The sequence below is a fragment of the Lolium perenne genome, chromosome 3, assembly GCF_019359855.2.
Source record: "Lolium perenne isolate Kyuss_39 chromosome 3, Kyuss_2.0, whole genome shotgun sequence".
Classification (NCBI taxonomy): Eukaryota; Viridiplantae; Streptophyta; class Magnoliopsida; order Poales; family Poaceae; genus Lolium; species Lolium perenne.
In genome coordinates, this window is record NC_067246.2 from 76,197,062 (window position 1) to 76,203,887 (window position 6,826).

A 6,826-nucleotide genomic window follows, 5' to 3' on the forward strand; every position below is an offset into this window, starting at 1 on the left:
CATTCATAATCATAGTTTATACCTGATTCTTTACCTTTGTCATTCTCCCAATCTTCAGCGTTCTCCTGAATCCGATTAAGAAGGTCCCATTTAAACTCTTCTTTATTGCGCGTGAATGATCCAGAACAAGCAGTATCCAGCAAGGTTTTATCTTGAAAAGAAAGTCTTGCATAGAAATTATCAATGATGATATTACCAGGAAGCTCATGATTGGGGCATTTGAGCATTAAAGACTTCAATCTCTCCCATGCTTGGGAAATACTCTCTCCATCATGAGGCCAGAAATTATATATTCGGTTTCGGTCTTTGTGAATTTCACTTGGAGGATAGAATTTAGAATAAAATAGAGGCACAATATCCTTCCAATCAAGAGAATGCTCATCCTTCAGCAGTTTATACCAATGCGCCGCTTTACCAGACAGCGAAACAGAGAATAGCTTCTTCCTCACTTCATCCATAGAGATACCTGCACACTTGAATAACCCGCATAATTCGTGCAAAAACAGTAAATGATCTCTAGGATGGACAGTTCCATCCCCTTTATAGTGGTTGTCCATAACACGTTCAATAATTTTCATAGGTATTTTATACGGAATACTTTCAGCAGGTGGATTTAAAATATCAGAAGCATCATTAGAGTTATCGCATATGGGAGATAAAGCATTATCAGAGCAAAATATTTCTTCCAAAGCTGAGGAGCAAAAAAAATTATTTTTATATAAACTAGCTTCCCCAAGCTTAGACTTATCCATAGTATTAGCAGTGATTGCGTTCATACTAATATGTTCCATGGGTTTTTTAATTTTCGGATCAACCCATCCATGTCTTAAATCAGGAAATAAAGTAAGAAGCTCATTGTTGTCCATTATGCCTAACTAGTGTAAAACAAGAAACAAAAAGATGCAATTGCAGGATCTAAAGGAAATAGCTTCGAGCACACACACAATGGCGCCAGAAAAGTACTTTACCTGGAACCGGAGTATGAGTGCCTTTTACCTTTCCTCCCCGGCAACGGCGCCAGAAAATAGCTTGATGTCTACGGGTGCTTCTATTCTTGTAGACAGTGTTGGGCCTCCAAGAGCGAGAGGTTTGTAGAACAGCTGACAAGTTTCCCTTAAGTGGATCACCCAAGGTTTATCGAACTCGGGGAGGAAGAGGTCAAAGATATCCCTCTCATGCAACCACTGCAACCACAAAGCAAGAAGTCTCTTGTGTCCCCAACACACCTAATAGGTGCACTAGTTCGGCGAAGAGATAGTGAAATACGGGTGGTATGAATAAGCGGTAGCAACGGCACCGGAAAAGTGCTTTGCCCGGGACGGTAAACAAGCGTAGTAACGCAAAGTGGTAGTAACGCAAAGAAACAAAGAAACAAATGGAGATTCGATGCTTGGAAGCAAGGCCCAGGGATCCTACTTTCACTAGTGGACACTCTCAACATTGATCACATAACAGAATAGATAAATGCATACTCTACACCCTCTTGTTGGATGATGAACACCATTGCGTAGGATTACACGAACCCTCAATGCCAGAGTTAACAAGCTCCACAATTTAATGTTCATATTTAAATAACCTTAGAGTGCATGAAAGATCAACACGACTAAACCAAGTACTAATGTAGCATGCACACTGTCACCTTCACGCTACGAAAGGAGGCATAGATCACATCAATACCATCATAGCAATAGTTAACTTCATAATCTACAAGAGATCATAATCATAGCCTACGCCAAGTACTAACACGGATGCACACACTGTCACCATTACACCGTGCAGGAGGAATAGAATACTTTAATAACATCACTAGAGTAGCACATAGATGAATAGTGATACAAAACTCATATGAATCTCAATCATGTAAAGCAGCTCATGAGATTATTGTATTGAGGTACATGGGAGAGAGATGAACCACATAGCTACAGCGGAGCCCTCAGCCTCGGGGGTGGATTACTCCCTCCTCATCATGGAGGCAGCGATGGCGGTGAAGATGGCGGTGGAGACGGCGGTGGAGATGGCTCCGGGGGCAATTCCCCGTCCGGCGAGTGCCGGAACGCAGTTGTCCCCCGAATTGGAGTTTCGCGACGGTGGCGGCGCCCCTGGAGTCTTTCTGGAGTTTCGTCAATTGGTACTGCGTTTTTAGGTCGAAAGGGGTTATATAGGCGAAGAGGCGGCGCAGGAGGGCTGACAGGGTGGCCTCACCCTAGGCCGGCGCGGCCAGGGTCTAGCCCGCGCCGCCTTATGGTGTGGTGGCCCCCTGGCCCCTCTCCGACTCTTCTTCGGTGTTCTGGAGCATTCCGGGAAAAATAGGAGGTTTGGCGTTGATTTCGTCCAATTCCGAGAATATTGCCCGAACAGCCTTTCTGGAACAAAAAACAGCAGAAAACAGCAACTGGCACTTCGGCATCTTGTTAATAGGTTAGTTCCAGAAAATGCACGAATATGACATAAAGTGTGCATAAAACATGTAGATATCATCAATAATGTGGCATGGAACATAAGAAATTATCGATACGTCGGAGACGTATCAGTGCCCTCGAGTGTTCTTTAGCAGCGAACACAGGAAACCTCCGATGCACGACCTAGTTAGGTTTAGTTTATTTGCAATATTTTATATTTGTGTCCACCACAGTTCCAACTATGTATTAGTTTGTGGAAACCACGTACCCAATTATGTTTTAGTTTGTGAAAATTGAAATAAAAATGCCAAAAAAAGTATTTTAAATGTTTGGGGGAGGCGTTTAGGGGACGCGGCTGGGGAGCGACGTCCCCCAAAGGCGGCACGAACAAAACACGTCCCCCAAACGCTCAATCCGGCGCGGTTTGGGGGACGCTTTGGGGGACGCGGCTGGAGATGCTCTAAGGTTGGTCATAGTGCATAGTATCAATGATACTGTATCATACACTAGTATCATGCATATGATACTTGCCTATGATATTATCTCTATACTGGGTGGTATTATAGTGTAGTATCATAAACTTGTAAATTTATTATTTTGTAGAATCTCAATGTAAATCTATGTACAAGATCTATTTGGTATTTACAATTCTCGTAACGTGCGCTATGATACAGTATCTACCTATGTTACTTTAATCATATCTCTTCTCATTAATTAGATGCCACATCATCATTTTTGTGGGGCTAGAATGTATGATACTACCTACTACCTCCGTTTCAAGGAATAAGGTTCACAGGCATTCCAAGACGAACTTTGACCATAAAAATTGAGAAACAATATCTTGATTATATTATATGTAATTAGTATCGTTAGATTAATACTGAAAAACACTTTTTAATGATACTAATTTCATACAAAAAATCTTTATCTATTTGAAATAATTCTTGGTCAAACAAAAAACACGTAAAACGAGAACGCCTTATTACTTAAAACGGAGGTAGTATGATACTAGCACTATGGCCAACCTAAAGACACTAGCGCTTGCTGGGTCAGCTTACAATCTTACATTTGGCCTCTCAAGTTGTGGTGACTTTTTTTAAAAGAAATCCACCAATGTTACGTGTTTAAATTTTTTTACTGTTGTGTGCATTGGTCGGCCACGGGAAGGCCGATAGGCTCTCCTTCCGCCGATAGGGCGGAACTGCCGCTTCGTTGTGCGTCAGTTGGCAAGGCTCGTCAGCCACCAGGCGGCTGATCGGCCGAGAACCAGCCGACGACCGGTAATCAGCATACTGGCCGCCAATCGGCTTGCTAGCCATCGACGCCTACTAGTATACCAGTTTAGTCCTTCCGCCTGCATTTTCCCACCATTTTCTCCCGCCACCCCTGCCAACCATTTTCCCGCTATTTTTCTTCCGCAATTCACCTGTGACATTCTCACGCCATTTCTCGCCGCATCCCGTCTAATTCTCCCGCCATTTCGGTAAAATTATAGTGGTTTTTTGGGTTTTGTGTGTCTGCAAGTTGAGAAAGTAATTTTTTATTTTCAGATTAATTACTAGCAGAAAATACAAAGAGTGATAATCATCTTAGAAAGTTGTTTATTATGATTTAAAATGGACCGGATTCATGGGTTCACTTGTCTACTCTCTCTCTCATTAAATTGTAGTGGACACAAACAATTCATCAAAGATATAATATTGGTGGAACTTTAACATGTGTTTGCTAAACATTTATATGGGCATTACATCCTAACACATATGATGCAACACATCTCTCTTATACTCCTCAAGAAAGGGAAAACTCCAAAAAAATCTTGAATTAATAATCAACAGAGTATAGCCTTAAGTAATTTCATATAATATTTGAATAACGAATATACTACCTTGAACAAACAAGATTATCAAGCTGTCACATTATAATTATAGCATGTGAAATCACTTTATCCCTAGTGAAGCAGCAAAACAAAGGTAAATGACATAGTAGATCCTGAATTTGTTGTCACTATTCAATCACTACCACCATACAAGTTGGATCAGAACAAGTACTTAAGAACGGGGTACATGATATGCATTTATCAATACATCTTACACAGGGGTTCCAATCTCATATATCAAATAATAGAATAAAGATGCACCACATAGAAATTACATATATGATCATAATCATGTTGGGCAGCTTATATGGTACTGGTACTAGATCTATGAAGAACAAGAGAGAAATAGATCAAGCTACTGCGACAAACCCATAGTCTAGAGGTGGACTACTCCCTCTTCATCATGGTGATGGTGGTGGAGACGTTGGAGAAGGTGGAGATCCCTTCGGCGGTGGCTCTGACGGAGTTCCCCCTCCAATCTCGCTAGTTTTGGCTCTGTTTCGGTGTTTTCGCGGAGCTCTCCTTGAGGAAGCCTAGAGAAGTCCTTTATATAGACATTTTTAGGTCAGACATAGTCCGTAGGCGAAAGAATCAAGCGAATCGGACGATCGAGGAAGGAAAGAGCATGGGTGGCGCGCGCCCCTGACTGGGCGCGCTAGCTGGTCTCTTTTGGCCCTCCTGGCCCATCTCGTGAGGTCCAAGTGCTCCAGACGCTTCTCGTGATGAAATATTGACACCCCCAAAGTCCTAGCTCCATTTGACTTTGTTTAGGCCTAGAAAAGCTAAAAATACACAAAACATGGTTTCCTGTCCTCATAGTTACAACCAAAATAAATGGGATCATTAGTAAATACCCAAAAATCAATATAAAACATGGATATGGCATTATATATGTTGCAAATATGTGTCAACAAACTGAAAAGTTCATGCATGGATTTTACATGCATCAGGGTGGGACGGTTAGGCGTTCGACATCTGCGACGCCGCCACATCAAAGTGTGCGACATGGTGCAGGGCCGATGGTGCAGCAGACACGGATGAGGACTCCATGTCCAAGGCGATGCGCCGCAAGGCGGCGGTGAACCTGGATTCGGCACTGTTAGGTGTTCTAAATCTTTTTTTATTCTATACACTAAGAATTCTACTAAGTTGAAAAGTGTTTCATTGCTATTGTTTTTTCGACTAAGGCTTTGAAGCATATGGATTTTTATAGACTTAAATGCACTCCGGTTGTTTCAAGTAAGTCAGATACCTATCCTATAGATGATGAGGACGAGGCGTACGTCATTTCGAATGGCCAGCTTCTTTCACATCTTGTAGGGGAGGTATCAGAGGAGGGTCTAGATGAGGCGATGCTTGGTTCATGCTATGAACTCGAAGCACCAGACTGGAAATCCAGATCTTCATCTCTAAGGAGGAATGCATGGCGTAATAAAAAGGCTAAGATGGCAAAATGTTATATTGTTTCCAAATGAATGTCATGTTTCAGAACAACAGAGGTCTTCGCGACTTGGCCAAACACTTACACATTGCGGAATGTATTCGGGAACATTGCTTAGATTTTGTTGTTGTTTCTCAGACGGACAAACGGAATTACTCGACTAATTTTCTAAATCGCCTTTCAGGAGGGGAAGAATTTTGGAGACCCAGCATACCACTGCATGTTGTAGTACGCAAGTCATTGACATAACACTAATGAAACACTATTCCACTAGTATAGGATTACACACACACTCTTTACAAATGATCAACAAAGCCTCCTACTTTACAATAAGGTAAAGCTGCAAATAAACTCCAAAAGAACATCAACGGGTAAGCTAGACCTAGTACTAGATCTACCTAGAGAGTTACTCCGCTTACTATAGAAGTACTTAGTTGAACTATAGCTATGTAGGTGCTAGGGTTAGGGAACTGGTTCCCGTCTACTGCTAGTCTAGGTTTACACCATGGATTTTGTAGGACTTGACTTCGTTGACTCCTTGGACTGGCTCATGTCCCATGTAGTGGTTGACTTCTCCGTCTTCGAGCTTCACAGTAGATCCTCCTTCAATGCCTGCAGGTCTAAGCAGGGGGTTCAAGAGGGAACAAATGAGTATGAGCGTACTCAGGAAGTTCAATAATAGAAATATGTGTATGATGCACTAGATACAGCTGTAGACCAGTAAGTCGTAGGCAAATGCAAGTTTTTTAATCATTTCTTCAAAAGGTTGATTTTATTCTGAAGATCTATGTCCGCCAGCCTTCACAGTGTGTCTACAACTTCATGGAGCTCCTTTCCTATAGCGTTCGCAACTCCAAACCCGGAAAAGGGAGTGACAAACCATAATTTGATGCAATCTGTAGAGGTGTGTTACTTTACTCATAAGTGAACTTATCTTTGTTACCAGCCGGGCGTACTTTCTTGTCCACACTTCCTTGGTGTGGGGCCCATTAAAGATCCAAGCCAATCATTGTCCGTCTTCGCGACCCTGCATACCCACCCTTTTGTAAGTCTGTCCTGTCCTATATCCTATAGGTAGACCAGCCAAGGCATATGTCTTCCCCTTTACCG

At 42.2% G+C, this 6,826-nt stretch overlaps 1 non-coding gene across 1 annotated transcript; it reads left to right on the forward strand.

Annotated features, from left to right (window-relative positions):
- The first annotated feature begins 200 nt into the window (after window positions 1-200).
- Window positions 201-306, forward strand: LOC127346265 (small nucleolar RNA R71). Its single transcript, XR_007879434.1, has one exon. It is a non-coding gene; the product is annotated as a small nucleolar RNA R71 (small nucleolar RNA).
- Window positions 307-6,826: the final 6,520 nt, after the last annotated feature.